We start from the raw sequence: 16201 nt of genomic DNA on the forward strand, positions 1-16201 counted from the left end.
GCATATGTTCTGCAGAAAGAATATTTTTTAGGAAGATGTGTTTGTCAGTATTATTGAGACAGTAACAAAGGACCCAGGTTCCTTTGCATCAAATTCAGTTCAGACTAGTTTTGCTCATCAACTTGTCTTCACTGTTTCAGAGTCTACACCATCAAACATTTCCATAAATAGTCTTGCACGAAGCAACCCTCCAAGAGGATGTTTGGTTCAGGAAATGAAACGGGAAGTTCTTCTGAGTTTATATTAATATAAAGGCAGCTTTGTTTGCATTTAACCTGATATATCATTATGTGAACTGCACAAATTCATCAAACACAAAAATCCTGGCAACGAACAAATACTGGCACATATTGGAGAAGTGCAATCTGGGAAGGGGATTGGATGCTTTTCTTTACAATAACTAACATTTTGGCTACCAAGTCATTTTACTTATTCATGTTACAGCCTGCAATCATGAATTTGTTTTTTTTTGAACAAGCTGCTTTCTTCCTTGGATGTAAAATCATGGAAGTCTCAAGGTTTGGCAAGCAATCTTATTGAAATTATATTGTGGATAACTTAAGTTTAGGATTGTTGTGACTTCTGAATCAAAAATTACGGCTTCAAGACTTAAATCTGGATGACACAGTATTGGGAGAATGTGGCATTGTTGGAGCTGTAGCCTTTTCACGAGGTGTTAAATTGAGGTTTCACTTTGGATGGATGCTTCAGTGATTGAGGAACAAGTTGTCCAAGCTGTAATTAACCAAAAGCCTGCTGGAAGGAGAGTTTGTGGAGTTCTCTCAATTTTCCCTTTACTTTTTTCACAGACAACAACATTTTTGTTTTATTCAGCTTTGACATATAAATACCAAACTACTACTAAGTGTTATGTGGAATACTAACCAGTTCAATTCTTCATGCCTGCAATGCAAATGTCATTTTTCCTGTTGATAACAGTTCAGGACACAGTAGAAAGTATTCCTGCACTTTACAGAAAACTTGAATACTTTTGCAATTTTTAGTGAATTATTTTGATAAAATCTTTAATTTTTTCAGTACATTTTTCAGACAAATCTTCTAGAAGTCAGATGATCTCTGGCTTTAAAAATTTGGTTCTGCAGCTGACTACCAAGGTACAGGGAGTGCTCAGAATATTCCAGAGTTCGTCCTTCAGGATGTGGGAGGTGGAATATTTGGCTGATCAGATTTTGGCAACATTCAAGTTCAGACAGAGCCTCTGTTGTATCCTCTGGATTGAATGGGAAGATCAGTATATAAATGCTAGCATTCTTTTGAAGTCAGATCCAGAACGGTTCAGAGAAAATCCTATAATAATGACTGACTGACTGAACATTGCCTAAGACACTGAAAATGGAGGACGATGTGCTCAAATTTCTAATGACCAGTGTTCTGGGGATGACGAAGAATGCACTTCAGAGACTCTCTGAAGCTCTCCCTGAAATACTACAGTATTGACATTAATGGCTGAGAAACCTGTTACCAGTTGCTGAGGATGGTTACAAGTTGTCCGTCAAGCTACATTATGCTTTCAGTCTCAGCATCTTAAGGAAGCAATCTGACTTTGGATAAAAGAAAACAAATCTTGCACTCTGGAGCTTGCGACCTAATGGGATGTCCTGCCGTGTGTGCCCAAGAATCAGCTTGTTTAATCCCATGAAGACCACTGGCAGAAAATCTCAAACCCGACCATACAATCCTCATGTATGTAGAGCATAGAACGTTACAGCGCAGTACAGGCCCTTCGCCCCTCGATGTTGCGCTGACCTGTGAAATTAATCTGATGCCCATCGAACCTACGCCCTTCCATTATTATCCATATGTATGTCCAAAGCCTGTTTAAAGGCTGTTAACATCGGCGAGTCTATTACTATTGCAGGCAGGCCGTTCCACCCCCTACTACTGAGTAAAGAAACTACCTCTAATATCTGTCCTAAATCTATCACCCCTCAATTGAAAGCTATGTCCCTTCATGTCAGCATCACCATCTGAAGAAAAAGGCTCTCACTGTCCACCCTGTGTAACCCTCTGATTATCATATATGTATCAATTAAGTCGCCTCTGAACCTTCATCTCTCCAATGAAAACAGCCTCAGTTCCCTCAGCCTTTCCTCGTAAGACCTTCCTTCCATACCAGATAACATTCTCGTAAATCTCCTCTGAACCCTTTCCAAAGCTTCCATATCCTTCCTATAATGCGGTGACCAGAACTGCATGCAATACTCCAGGTGTAGTCTTACCAGTGTCTTGTACAGCTGAAGCATGACTTCGTGGCTCTGAAACTTAATCCCCCTATCAATAAACACCAACACACCATATATGACTTACTAACAACCTGGGTGACAACTTTATGCATCTGGGCACAGAGATCTCTCTGATCATCTACACTGCTAAGAATTTTACCATTAGGTCAGTACTCTGCATTGCTGTTACTTCTTCTGAAGTGAACTGCCTCTCACTTTTCCTCATTAAACTCCATTTGCCACTTCTCACCCCAGCTCTGCATCTTATCTATGTCCTCTGTAACCCATAAAATCCTTCAGCACCATCCACAACTCTGCCTACCTTCATGTCATCTGCAAAATTACTAACCTATCCTTCTATGCCCACATCCAGATTATTTATAAAAATGACAAACAGCAGTGGCCCCAAAACAGATCCTTGTGTTGCATCACTGCTAACTGAGCTCCAGGATGAACATTTCCCATTAACCATCAACTTCTGTCTTCTTTCAGCCAGCCAATTTCTAATCCAAACCGCTAAATCACCTTTAATCCTGAAACTCCATATTTTGTGCAATAGCCTAGCGTGCAGAACCTTACCAAATGCCTTACTAAAGTCCATATATACTACATCAACCACCTTCTCTTCATCCACCAGTTTTGTCACCTTCTCGAAGAACTCAATAAGGTTAATGAGGCATAATCTACACTATACAAAACCATGTTGACTATCCGTAATCAAATTATTCCTTTTCAGATGATTATAAATCCTTTCTTAGCGAGTTTTGAGAAGATGTGTAGCTCAGGTTGGGGTTCTGGATGTGGGTTTGCTCGCTGAGCTAGAAGGTTCATTTTCAGGTGTTTCGTCACCATACTAGGTAATGTCTTCAGTGAGCCTCCGGATAAAGCACTGCTCGTGTTTCCTGCTTTCTGTTTATGTCTGGGGTTCCTTGGGTTGGTGATGTTATTTCCTATGGTGATGTCATTTACTGTTCTTTTTCTCAGGGGGTGGTAAATGGGATCCAAGTCAAGGTGTTTGTTGTTAGAGTTCCAATTGGAATGCCATGCTTCTAGAAATTCTCATGCCTGTCTCTGGCTTATACTAGGATGGATGTGTTGTCCCAGTCGAAGTGGTGTCCTTCCTTATCTGTATGTAAGGATACTAGTGAGAATGAGTCATGTCGTTTTGTGGCTAGCTGATGTTTGTGTATCCTGGTGGCTAGTTTTCCGCCAGTTTGTCCAGTTACAGTTCTTGTAGTTTTTTATAAATGATATTAGTTTTGCATGTTGTATCTTCTCATGTCCCCTCCTGACTCTTCTTAGCACTCTCTTCAGATCTTTTCAGGCTAATTTATAACTCTCAAGACCCTGAATTGAGCCTTCACGCCTCATCCTCACATAAGTCTTGTTCTTCCTCTTGACAAGAGCTTCAACCTCTTTAGTAAACTCTCGACAACTACATCCATGCCTGATAAGTATGTACTTAACAAGGAATCGTAGCTGTTATTTGAATAAGCTCCACATTTCAGAGTGTCCATCACATCCTTCCCCATCCCATGCATTCTAAATCTTGCCTAATCGCATCATAATTGCCTTTCCCCCAGTTATAACTATTTCCCTGCAGTATATACCTTTCCCTGCCCATTAAGGTCACTATCGCCAAAGTGCTCACCTCCCTCCAATCTAACACCTGGCTAGGTTCATTCCCCAGTATCAAATCCAATATGGCCTTGTTGGCCTGTCTACATACTGTCAGAAACCCTCCTGCACACATTAAACAAAAACTGACCCTTCTAATCTACTTGAACTACAGTATTCCCAGTCAATACTGGGGAAGTTCCCCATAACAACAACCCTGTTACTCTCACTCCTATCAAGAATCATCTTTGCTATCCTTTCCTCTACATTTCTGGAACAATTCGGAGGCCGAGAGAAAACTCCCAACCGGGTGACCTCCCCTTTCCTGTTTCTAACCTCAGCCCAAACTCCCTCAATGGATGAGTCCTCAAACGTTATCTCAGCTGCTGTAATACTACCCTTGATTAACAATGCCACATACCTGTCTCTTTCACCATCTTCTCTGTTCCTGCTGAAACACCTAAATCCCGGAATCTGCAAGAACTTTTCCTGTCCCTCCTCTAGCCATGCCTCTGAAATAGCCAAAACATTGAAATCCCAGGTACCAACCCATGCTGCAAGTTCACCCACCTTATTCCGAATGCTCCTGGCATTGAGGTACACACATTTCAAACCAACATCCTGATTGCTGGTGTCCTCATGCGACCTTGTAAACCTATCCCTGATCTCACTCTCCTCAACCTCCTCTACACTGGAACTACAATTCAGGTTTCCATTCCCCGAAAAGCATTAGCAAATTCCCCCTTCCCCAGGATATTGGTTCCCCTTTGGTTCAGGTGAAGACCATCCTGTTTGTAGAGGTCCCACCTTCCCCAGAAAGAGCTCCAGTTATCCAAGAATCCAAAACCCTACCTTGTGCACCATCCCTGCAGCCACTTGTTCAGTTCCGCTCTGTCCCTGTTCCTCATTTCACTAGCATGTGGCATGGGCAACAAACCAGAGATAAAACTCTCTTGGTTCTAGCTCTAAGCTTCCACCCTAGCTCCCTGAATTTCGGCCTTAGATCACCACCTTTTTTCCTACCTATGTCGTTGGTGACTATGTGGACCACGACTTGGGGCTGCTGCCCCTCCCTCTCAAGGATCCCGAAAACACGATCAGTGATATCACTAACCATGGCACCTGGGAGGCACCACACCAATCGTGAGTCTCTCTTGTTCCTACAAAACCTCCTAGCTGTCCCCCTAACTATGTAGTCCCCAAGACTGAAGCTCTGCTCCTCTTCCCCCTTCCCCTCTGAACAACAGAGACAGACTCTGCGCCAGAGACCTGTGCCATATTGATTACCCCTGGTAAGTTCCCCGCCCCCCAAATAGTATCCAGATGGTACATTTGTTGTTGAGGGGAACCACCACAGGAGATCCCTGTACTGCCTGTCGGTTCCCTTTCCTACCCCTGACGGTAACCCATCAACCTTCTTCACATGGCTGTGGAGTAATTACCTCCCTGTAACTCCTCTCAATAACCCCCTTCACTTCCTGAATGATCTGAACTTCATCCAGCTCCAGCTCCAATATCCTAACACAGTTCTCGAGGAGCTGGAGTTGGGTGCACTTCCCACAAATGAAGTCAGCAGGGACACCATACTGCAGGAGGTACGTTCACCTACCCTAACCTCCATTCGCGCTATTCTATATTCTCAAATAGACTGCTGGAAAAAAAAACAAATGAAACAATAAAGAAAACACATGTCACCTTACCAACCGATGCATAGAACGTTTGGTTAGAGGAGGAGGATGGGTGGGAGACTGTACTGAGTAGTGTTTCAGATAAAGCAACCACCCAAATATGTGACCTCTCTGACTGCGTCCAGGAACTGAAGAAAAACTGACGAAAAGAAATTTAAACAGTATACTCACGAATCCCGACAGGCTCCACTGTTCCCTGGAGACCTCGTGATTTAAGTGGTCTTGTGATAGTATCAACACCCTCCCAAAAAGTTAAGGGAGTAATTGGTGGTGCTGGCTTCACTAAGTTAAGAAAATGGTTTGTTTATTTTTCTCTAGTTGGGGTTGTTGATGTCTCGACTTTTATAATTTGAAAATTACCTGAAAATTCAGCCCATGTCTAGGTGACGTCCGTAGCTGCTATTTGCAATGTTGTGCTGCAGCTTTATTGGTAAGTTTTTGAATGGAATGAAACACTAAGCACTCCAACTTATTATTGAAGTAGCTGCACATGGTTGGGTTGAGAGAGTTTTGTCAAGAATGCATGCAGCCATATCCTAGACTGCACAAACAGTTTAATTTTCCTTCAATAGCAACTCAATAGCTTGTTTTGACTGCCAATTAATATCTATATTGCTTGGCCTCTTGTTGCCATATTCAATTGAATGCCATTTTGATGGTGAGGGTGACAATTCGCACCTCTCGGTTGTTTTGGACTTATTTTTCATATTTAAATAAAGACTTGAAGTCCAATCAAATGAATTGATGAATAGGTGTTGCCTGATATAGACATGTATTAGAATACTTGCTAATATTTCTTTATTTTTATTCTATTCTTTCGTCAGCTTTGTTTTGGAGCTGAGAACTGAGATAAGGTGAACTTCGGACTGTAGGAGGTATCAGCTTATGTTGAAAGGAAAATAGACCAAGTAAACTTATGTTTATTTGTGAGGCTAGGCCTGGAAGTTAATTGCAGATTAGTTCCTGATCAAAAGTTTCTGCTGATGTTTCATCACCAAGGAAGAGCATTGTGTTTAAACAGATAGTAGAAGTTGACTACAGAGGAACTTCGATTATCTGAATTTTGGATTATCTGGCAAGTTCACAAGCTCCAGATGCTTGGCTAAACTGTGTTATCCGGCATTCAATTATCTGAAAAAGATACTCCCCACCTGTGTTGTTCGGATAATTGAAGCACCTCTGTCTTATCAAGATGGGTACTTGGGAATTGGTTGCAGTAAATCTAGAAAGAAATGGTAACTAGGACCTCTAGAAGAGACGGTCAGTCTGTCAGGATAGGGTCAGAGTTTGCTTTGGTTTTGGACTGTGTTTTTTGTGAGATGGAATGTGTCTATTGATGCTACAGCATGAATATTTGAAAGTTCCGTGATTAACCTCTCTATCAGCTCTTGGAAGTTCATAAAATAGAAAATTAAGTTATAAGTATTCCTACTCTTATCTGTGAGGTGGAGCTACCAGTGTTGAACTGGGGTGTACAAAGTCAGAAGTCATGTGACACCAGGTTATAGGCCAACAGTTTATTTGAAGTCACAAGCTTTCAGAGTGCTGCTCCTTCATTAAGTGAAGTCACTTCTCCTGATGAAGGAGCAGTGCTCTGAAAGTTTGTGATTTCAGATGAACCTGTTGGACTATAACCTGGTGTTGTGTGATTTCTGACTTTGCAATTGAGTGAACTGGAAAGGTGACCCTGATTGACATTTTCATGAAAAAGTCAACCAAGAAGCTATCATCTGTCTTTGTGGAACAATGCATTGTGAAAGCCACTTAAGTACTGGCTGGGCATTCTGTGCCAGTTTCATTATTTTCTTTTATTCCTGAATTTATTTTTGCCTTTTATATGAAAGGGGCTAAAAATAAAGACGTTTGAGCTTATAACATAGACCAGTTAGATTGCCTTGTTTAATTTTGTTTGGCTGAAGTTACAATATTGCTAAGAAATTGCCAAGTTTTCTTTAAAATACAAACCACTGTTGGAATTGGTTATTCAGAGTCTGTTTAGGAAGCATTAAAATCAATTGTGAGGGTGTTTGAAGGTCTTAATTTGACTGTGCTGTGAATACACAGGTAGAAAGGCTGATTTGGTTCAGCTATCTGCCTCCATGTTGTAACACTTAGCAAAATTTTAAAGATTGTACAGGCACAGAGGAACATGGGAGTGTATGAGCATCTACCTTTGAAGGTGACAGGCAGGAAGGTTGAGAGTGGTCAGCAAAGTTTAGGCTTCATCAGTAGAGATATTGAATATAAAAGGAAATGAGATATGCTGAGTCTTGGTTGGTGCCTAATCGACAGCTTTATTGAGCATTATGTTCCGTTTTGATTAAAGCATCTTTGGAAAGACCTCAAGGTCCTTGAGAGGGTATTGAGGAGATTTTACCAGAATGATTCCAGGGACATAAGGAGTTTTTAGTCACAAACTTAGGCTGGATAGGCTTGATTCTTTTGGAACAAAGGATAATAAGGGAGATTTTATAAAAATGTACAAGATTATAGCAGGGTTAGATATGATCCCAATAGCTTGGTCTAAAGGGAAACTGACTTAAGATTTTGGACAAGATGTGCAGGAGGACATTCGGAGGAACCTTTTTTAGCAAGTGGTAACAACCTGGAAGTTGCTGTCCCTAATGTGTTGGATGCAAAAACAGTGATTTGAAGAGAGTGTTGGATGAGCAACTGGGGACATAACGTTGCAGAGCTTTAGGGATTCCCTGGGGGAATTGGACTGCATTGTGCTGTGGTGAGCTGCATGGACTGGATAGATGTCCTGTGCCATAAATGATTCTCTTTAAATCACTGCCAAAGTAGATTCCTTGTTCCATTGGTACTGATTATTAAGAGAAAGCTGTTAGGTTGTATTGCTTTCCTGTTCTTCATGTGTCTCGGCAGCTTTAATTTCTGCCACAATAAATAGGATTTGATGGGAAGTTGGGGGACTTCCTCAAAGATGTCCTCATTGACAATTGGTTTAGGAGTTCTTTGAAGTTTTCTTTAGTGGAGGCTCATGTTTTCTTTCTCTCCAAAGGGTTCCATCTTTATTGTGCACTAGTTTGAAGCCAAGGATGTTGGGTTAAGTTTATATTGCCTTGGTGACAGTGAGACCATTGGTGTCATGCAGTTCATTGGCTCTTTCAGTTCTCCACTGGTTCTCTATTTCCCTTGTTCTTGTTTCTAACTCTGCCTTTGATGATGTCTTCGATAATTAGTCATTCTCGATTAGCCATTCTTGTGTTTCCTGGTCTTGCAGCCAATGGCTTATTCACGGAGTGAGATGATGGCTCTCTTCAGTTTTCTGCAGAGTTCCTCCACTCCATGAAAATGAACTCTTTGGAGATTTTGGTGAAGGCATTGTTGAAAGCTTGCTGGTCTTGAAGTTGATCATCATCGAGCTTTTTTCTGAAGTATTTGTGCATCTTCAGCTGCTTCTCATGGCATTTGACGGACATTGAGGAGTGAATGAGCCAGTACTTTGTCCAGCAGTTAGCTGCATTGTTCATTGGTTTGAGAAAGAAGATATCCCTTTGGTTTCGGGATTGAACAATGACTGAGTTGATCATGTGCTCTGATTGTGGATGCCTCAAGGAAGCCTTCAACTTATCTTTTTGAGAGAACAGTGTGTTGAACACCACGTGGTGTTCTGCACATTTGGTGAGCAGGAGAATCTATGTGAGTTGTGCTCTTGATTCTTCGTTTTCCACTGGTTCCTTTCTACAGTTGGGCATCTTTGCTAACCCTAGCATTGAAGTCCCAAAGGAGGGTGATTTTATCATCATGATGTTGGTGAGTATGGTATCCAAAGTGGAGTAGAAGCTTTCCTCAGACTAATCCAAGTCGTGAAGGGTTGGAGCATAGGTTCTCACGATTGTTGCCTGCTAGTTTTTGACAAATTATAGATGGTGAGAGGTATTATGAGGCAATTGCTGATGTCAACAGGGAGCTCCAAAAGTTGGTTGACAAGTTTGTTCTTGATAGTGAATCCAATTCCATGGGCCCTGGGGTTAATGTTAAGAGTTTTTGTCTGCAGAAGGTATAACCACCACCTTCATCCCTCAGCTACCCTTTACCAGCTCTGAGTTTCCTGCAGGGCAGCAATATCAAATCTGAAGTGCCTGGGTTCATAGGCAACAAGGGCAGTTCTTCATTTTGAATGAATGCTTTTCTCATTATCCACTCCAGGTTCTGAAATTGAGTTTGATTTTCTCCATATAGAAACCCAGTGTGGAATATCTTTTCATGCGGAAATGCTGTTGCATATCTGCAGATGCACAGTTCTTGTCAAAAGAAAGATTGACTTCCAGTGGCAAGGAAACCTTGACAACTAGGGATCTCCCTACAGCTGCAGACTTCAACTGCCGTTGCAGCTGTTGATTTCACACTAATACCTTTTGCTTGGAGCACCTTTGAGGACTAAGTTTTGCTTAGCATTTTGTCTGATTCCTCCCTTCCGACCTTATTGTCATGGAGTTGAAAACTCCTGATTGATTCTGAGAGCAACACAATGAAACACTTGAGCCTCTCTATCACATCAATGTGGCAATCCTCAGATTGGAGCTACACTTATGTAGACAAGTAGAGAGTATTCCATAATTTTGCTGACTTGGATCTTTTAGATGGTGGACAGGCATTGTGAGACAGGAGGTGAGACATGTTGCACATAGAACATAGAACAATACAGCACAGAACAGGCCCTGTAGCCCTCGATGTTGCGCCGACCTGTGAATTAATCTAAGCCCATCCCCCTACACTATTACATCATCACCCATCTACGGACTGTGTAAATGCCCCTAATGTGGCTGAGTTAATTACATTGGCAGGCAGGGCACTCTGAGTAAAGAACCTGCATCTGACACCTGTCTTAAATCTACCACCCCTCACTTTGCAGTTATGCCCCCTTGTACAAGTTGATGTCATCATCCTCAGAAAAAGACTCTCACTGTCAACCCTATCTAATCCTCTGATCACCTTGTTCATCTCTATTAAATACCCTCTTAGCTGCCTTCTCTCCAGTGAGAACAGACCTAGGTCCTTCAGCCTTTGCTCATAAGACCTTCGATCCAGACCAGGCAACATCCTGGTAAATCTTCTCTGCACCTTTTCCAGTGCTTCCACATCCTTCCTATAATGGGCAACCAGAACTGTACACAGTATTCCAAGTGAGGCCACACTACTGTTTTGTACAGTTGCAGCATGACATCACTGCTCCGGAACTCAATTCCTCTACCAATAAAACCCAACACACCTTATGTCTTCTTAACAGCACTATCAACCTGGGTGGCAACTTTCAGGAATCTTTGCACATGGACACCAAGATCCCTCTGCACATTCACACAACCAAGAATCTTTCCATTGACCCAGTATTCTGCCTTCCTGTTATTCTTCCCAAAGTGAATCACCTCACATTTATCTGCAATGAACTCCATTTGCCACCTCTCAGCCCAATCCTGCAGTTTACCCAAGTCCCCTTGCAACATTCTTCCATATTGTCCACTACTTCACCGACTTTAGTGTAATCTGCAAACTTACTAACCCATCCACCCATGCATGTGTTTAAGTCATTTATAAAAAGGACAAACAGCAGTGGTCCCAAAACAAATCCTTGTGGCATACCACTAGTAATTGGACTCCAGGTTGAATATTTTCCATCAACCACCACTTGCTGCCTTCTTACAGAAAGCCAGTTCCTAACCCAAACTGCTAAATCAGCCTCAATCTCATGCCTCCGCATTTTCTCCAAAAGCTTACCATGTGGAACCTTATCAAAGGCTTTACTGAAGTCCATGTACACCACGTCAACTGCCGTTCCCTCATCCACATGCTTGGTCACCTTCTCAAAAAATTCAGTGAGGTTTATGAGACACGAGCTGCCCTTGATGAAACCATGTTGATTATCTCCAATCAAATTGCTGCTTGCTCGATGATTATAAATCCGATCATAATCCTTTCCAAAACTTTTCTTACAACAGACGCAAGGCTCATTGGTCTGTAATTACCTGGGTCATCTCTACTGCCCATCTTGAACAAGGGCACATTTGCAATTTCCAGTCCTCTAGTATTAAACCTGTAAACAATCATGACTCAAAGATCAAGGCCAAAGGCTCCACCATCTCCTCCCTAGCTTACCAGCGAATCCTCAGAAAAATCCCATCCGGCCCAGGGGACTTATCAATTCTAGGTGTGAAAGTAGACACTACCTCCTTACTAACCTCAATCCTTTCAAGTCTAATAGCCCATATTGCAGTCTTCTCTACAATATTCTCCTTTTCCCTGAGTGGAATCAGATGAGAAATATTCATTTAGCACCTTTTCTGATCTCCACGGGGTCTACACACAACTTCCCATGTCTGTCTTTGACTGGCCCTATTCCTCCCCTAGTCATCAAATATTCCTCACATACCTATAGAAAGCTTTAGGGTTCTCCTTTATTCTACCTGCTAAAGGCTGCTCACAAAATCTCCTTGCTCTTCTTAACTGTCTCTTTAAATCCTTCCGAGCTAATCTGTAACTGTCTATCGCTTCATCTGAACTATCTCGTTTCAACATCACATAAGCCTCCCTCTTCCGCTGAACAAGAGATACAATTTCTGTAGTAAACCACAGTTCTCTTACCTTATCATTTCCTCCCTGCCTGACAGGGACATACCTATCAAGGACACGCAATATCTGTTCCTTAAACCAGCACCATGTTTCGATTGTTGCCATCCCCTACATTTTGCTTCCACATTCTATGCCTCCTAAGTCTTTCCTAATCGCATTATAATTGCCCTTGCCCCGTTGGTAACTCTTGCCCTGTGGCATGCACCCATCCGTTTACATCGCTAAACTAAACATAACTGAATTATGGTCACTCTCTCCAAAGTGCTCAACGACCACTAAATCAAACACCTGGCCTAGTTCATTACTAAGTACCAGATCCAGTATGGCCTCCCCTCTTGTTGGCCCTTCGACATACTGTATCAGGAAACCCTCCTGCATATGTGGAAAAATACTGATCCATGTGACATACTAGAGTTATAGCGTGAAGGGCTTTGCCCGAAATGTCAATCTTCCTGCTCCTCAGATGCTGCCTGACCTGCTGTGCTTTTCCAGCACCACTCTAATCTAAACTCTGGTTTCCAGCATCTGCAGTCCTCACTTTTGCCTTATAGCGTTTACAGTCAATGTTGGGAAAGTTAAAGTCACCCATAATGACCACCCTGTTCCTTTCACTTGTAGTATGTAAAAGGCTGTGATCGACAGATTTTTAAGCAGTAAGAGCTTCCAGAGTTATAAGGAAAAGGCAGGAAAGTGGAGTCGATTATCAGATCTCATTGAGTGGTGGAGCAGATTTAGGCTGAATACCCTATATCTGCTCCTATATTCCATGGTTTCACTATAACCTTTGGCCTGCTGTTGTAATCAGAGTATTTATATTTTAATTTTTGGTTATGATGATACCAATAATACAGACAGGATAATAAAAAGTTCTGCAAATCAGTATGTGGAACTTGAAACCAAATTAAATAGTAGTACCTCCAATGTAGTAATATCTGTATTGTTACCTTAGCTAAGTGCACAATGGCATGGGAAAATAAGATTAAATAAATTATAGTGTATCTCAAAGACTAGTGTGGGAGAAGTGGCACCAGTATTGGAGAAAGTGAGAGGATGGGGCTATACAGAGGGGACTATCTACACCTGATCAGCATTCCAGCAAATGGCATAACTAGGAAAGTATAGAGGATTCAAAATAAATACTGAGGGCAAGTGATCAAATTTGGGAAGATATGAGAAACCAAAGAGTAGAGTCAAGAAAAAAGAAATGAAAATGATAAACAAACTGACAGGCGTAAAGACCATTTAAAAAAAATTTCTTCATTTTGGATTGTGGATCAAAATGAAAAAAAGAGTACTGCTTTAAACCAAGGACTGTGGAAAGAGTTGCTGCACCTTTAAAAAGTTAACTGGTCCTACAGTTATCTTGACTAGAGATCCTCACACTGTTTTGGTTTCCACATTTAAGAAAGTGTATAAAGTCACCATAGTCCCAAAGGTCCATAAGCCTACTGTCTCATGAGAGAGAGAGGTGACTGGTGGTTTAACTCAAGGCTTGACATGCCTTGTGCAAGATTGAGAAGATGGAATCTTCATGGCAATATCAACTGGTATGGAATTGAACACATGCTGTTGTTGAACCAGCTGCCCAGCCAACTGAATTAACTGACTCTCATGCACTTAATGTATATGCTAGTATTGAAGGCAGTCCAAAAATGGTTTACTTGGATGAATAGGTGACATTCAAGAATTGTTAAACAGGTTAGGACTTCATGCATTAGAGTTTATAAGAATAAGGAGGTTTATTGTAGCATAAAAGATTGAGATCGTTTTATTCATTCACGGGATGACAGCATCACTGGCTAGGCCAGCCTTTATTGTCCATCCCTAATTGCCCTAGGGCAGTTGGGAAGCAGGCACATTATCCTTCACTACTAGAGGGATGGAGTTTAAAAATAGGGAGGTTATGTTGCAGCTCTATAGGGTGCTGGTAAGGCCACAGTTGGAGTACTGTCTACAATTTTGGTCTCCTGACTTGAGAACTGATGTACTGGCACTGGAGGGGCTGCAGGGGAGGTTCAGTAGGTTGATTCTGGAGTTGAGAAAGTTGGCGATTGAGTAGACTGGGATTATACTTAGTGGAATTTCGAAAAACATGGGGGGGGGATCTTAAAGAAACATATCAAATTATGAAGGGAATTGATAAGACAGAAGTTGGAAGGCTGTTTCCACTGACAGGAAACTAGAACTGGAGAGCAGAATCTCAAAATAAGGGGGAGCAGATTTAGGACTGAGTTGAAGAGCAACTTCTTCACCCAAAGGGTTGTGAATCTGTGGAATTCCCTGCCCAATGAAGTAGTCGAACATTCCTCATTGAATGTTTTAAAGGCAAAGGTAGATTTTTGAACAATAAATGAGTTAAGGGTGAGTGGGTGGACAAGTGGAGCTGAGTCCACGAAAGGATCATCCCTGATCTTACTGGATCAAGGGTTACAGGGAGAAAATGGTAGAATGGGATTGAGAAACTTATCAGCTTTGATTGAATGGCATAGCAGACACAATGGGCTGAATGGCCTAATTTCTCCTGTGTTTTATGGTCTTATGAATGGCTGAACAGGCCAGATGGCTTACCCCTGCTCCTATTTCTTATGTTCTTAGGTTACATTGCTATGAGTGTGGAGTCGCATGTTCCTCAAACCAGGTAAGGACAGCAGAATCCCTTTTCTAAAGGACATTAGTGAACCAGATGGTTTTATTGTCATCATTAGATTATTATTGAATTCAAATTCCACAATCTGCCATGGAGGGATTTGAGCCTAAGTTCCCAGATTCATAGTCTAGGCCATTGCCTACCATACCCTGAACTCCCTTTGGGGTTAATATTGAGAAGCTTTTTCCACTAGAAGGGAATTGCAATTTTTGAGACATAACTACATAACATGGGTATGCTATTGATGGAAAGGAATTTCTTCTTCCAGAGGATAGAGCATATCTGGAATTCTGTTCCCCAGAGAGTTGTACAGACTAAATTGAGAGATCCTCAATATTTCTTGCGTTTGTCTGAATTTATTTTGGCGGATCTAAGAATTGACCTTTACGACAGCTGCATGTTTTTAAAAATGAAAAGAAAACAAAAGCAGTTGTTCACTGTTGGTGATTGGCTGGGAAAATAGTCTAATTTAGTTACTAATCGAAGGAACACTGGATGATTTAGTACTGCATGTGTTGCAGCTGGTTGGATGTTGGATTGCTCAATCAAGTGAGGGCTAGTGCTATCCAGCCAAGCTCTGAGATTGTTAATTAAAAAAGGATAAGGAGGGAGAAAGTGGATTCTGACTGGTCCTGGACTGGTGCAGAGTGATTTTGGATCTGGCTTTCTATTCAGTTTAAAAGAAACAATTTTGAATGTCCTGAAAAAAAATCCCAGTCTGCAAGAAATAGTTGAATAATTCTACAAGTCTACTGAATCTATTCATATTCACTGGAAGGATTGGCATGAATCGTTTGAAACTCTAAGTTGAACCGGCAAATAATTCCTTTTAATTCCCTTTATAATTTATCCCTTAACTATGTCTGCCTGTCTATCAATGCGTGAGTGCAAGTTATTAAAGAAGGTTGGGTTGAAATTATAGATATTAATTAGTGCCTTTTTTGTTCAGCTTTGCCCTGCTAAAGTTATATTAATAATAGATTTTTTTGGTTTGTTATAAACTTTGTATCCAAGTTCTGTTTTTGTAAAATTTAGTTAAGAGCAATTGGACAAACTTAGAAAGTATTGTGAATCCAGTGTTGGCAAAAGTGAGGAATGCAGGTGCTGGAAATAAGAGTCTATATTAGAGTGGTGCTGGAAAAGCACAGTAGGTCAGGCAGCATCCAAGGAGCAGGAAAATCGACATTTCGGGCAAAAGCCCTTCATCCTAATGAAGGGCTTCTGCCTGAAATGTCGATTGTCTTGCTGTGCTTGGCCCTAATACTAGATCATTGAAAATATTTAAAGAGGTGGTGGATGACCCTCAACTCCCCTGATATTTCAAAATCCTATGAGCAGTGGTACAAAAGAGGGGTTGAGGCATTGGAAAGATCAGCCGTGACCTAATAAATGATGCAGCAGGCTCAAGTGGCTGA

General features: G+C 41.5%; 1 protein-coding gene across 3 annotated transcripts in view; it reads right to left on the reverse strand.

The window, feature by feature from the left end:
• The window catches only part of ccdc39 (coiled-coil domain 39 molecular ruler complex subunit), a 151911-nt gene that overhangs the window by 18933 nt on the left and 116777 nt on the right, over positions 1–16201 (reverse strand). The window lies entirely within an intron of this gene.

Source organism: Chiloscyllium punctatum, chromosome 6 (assembly GCF_047496795.1).
Source record: "Chiloscyllium punctatum isolate Juve2018m chromosome 6, sChiPun1.3, whole genome shotgun sequence".
Classification (NCBI taxonomy): Eukaryota; Metazoa; Chordata; class Chondrichthyes; order Orectolobiformes; family Hemiscylliidae; genus Chiloscyllium; species Chiloscyllium punctatum.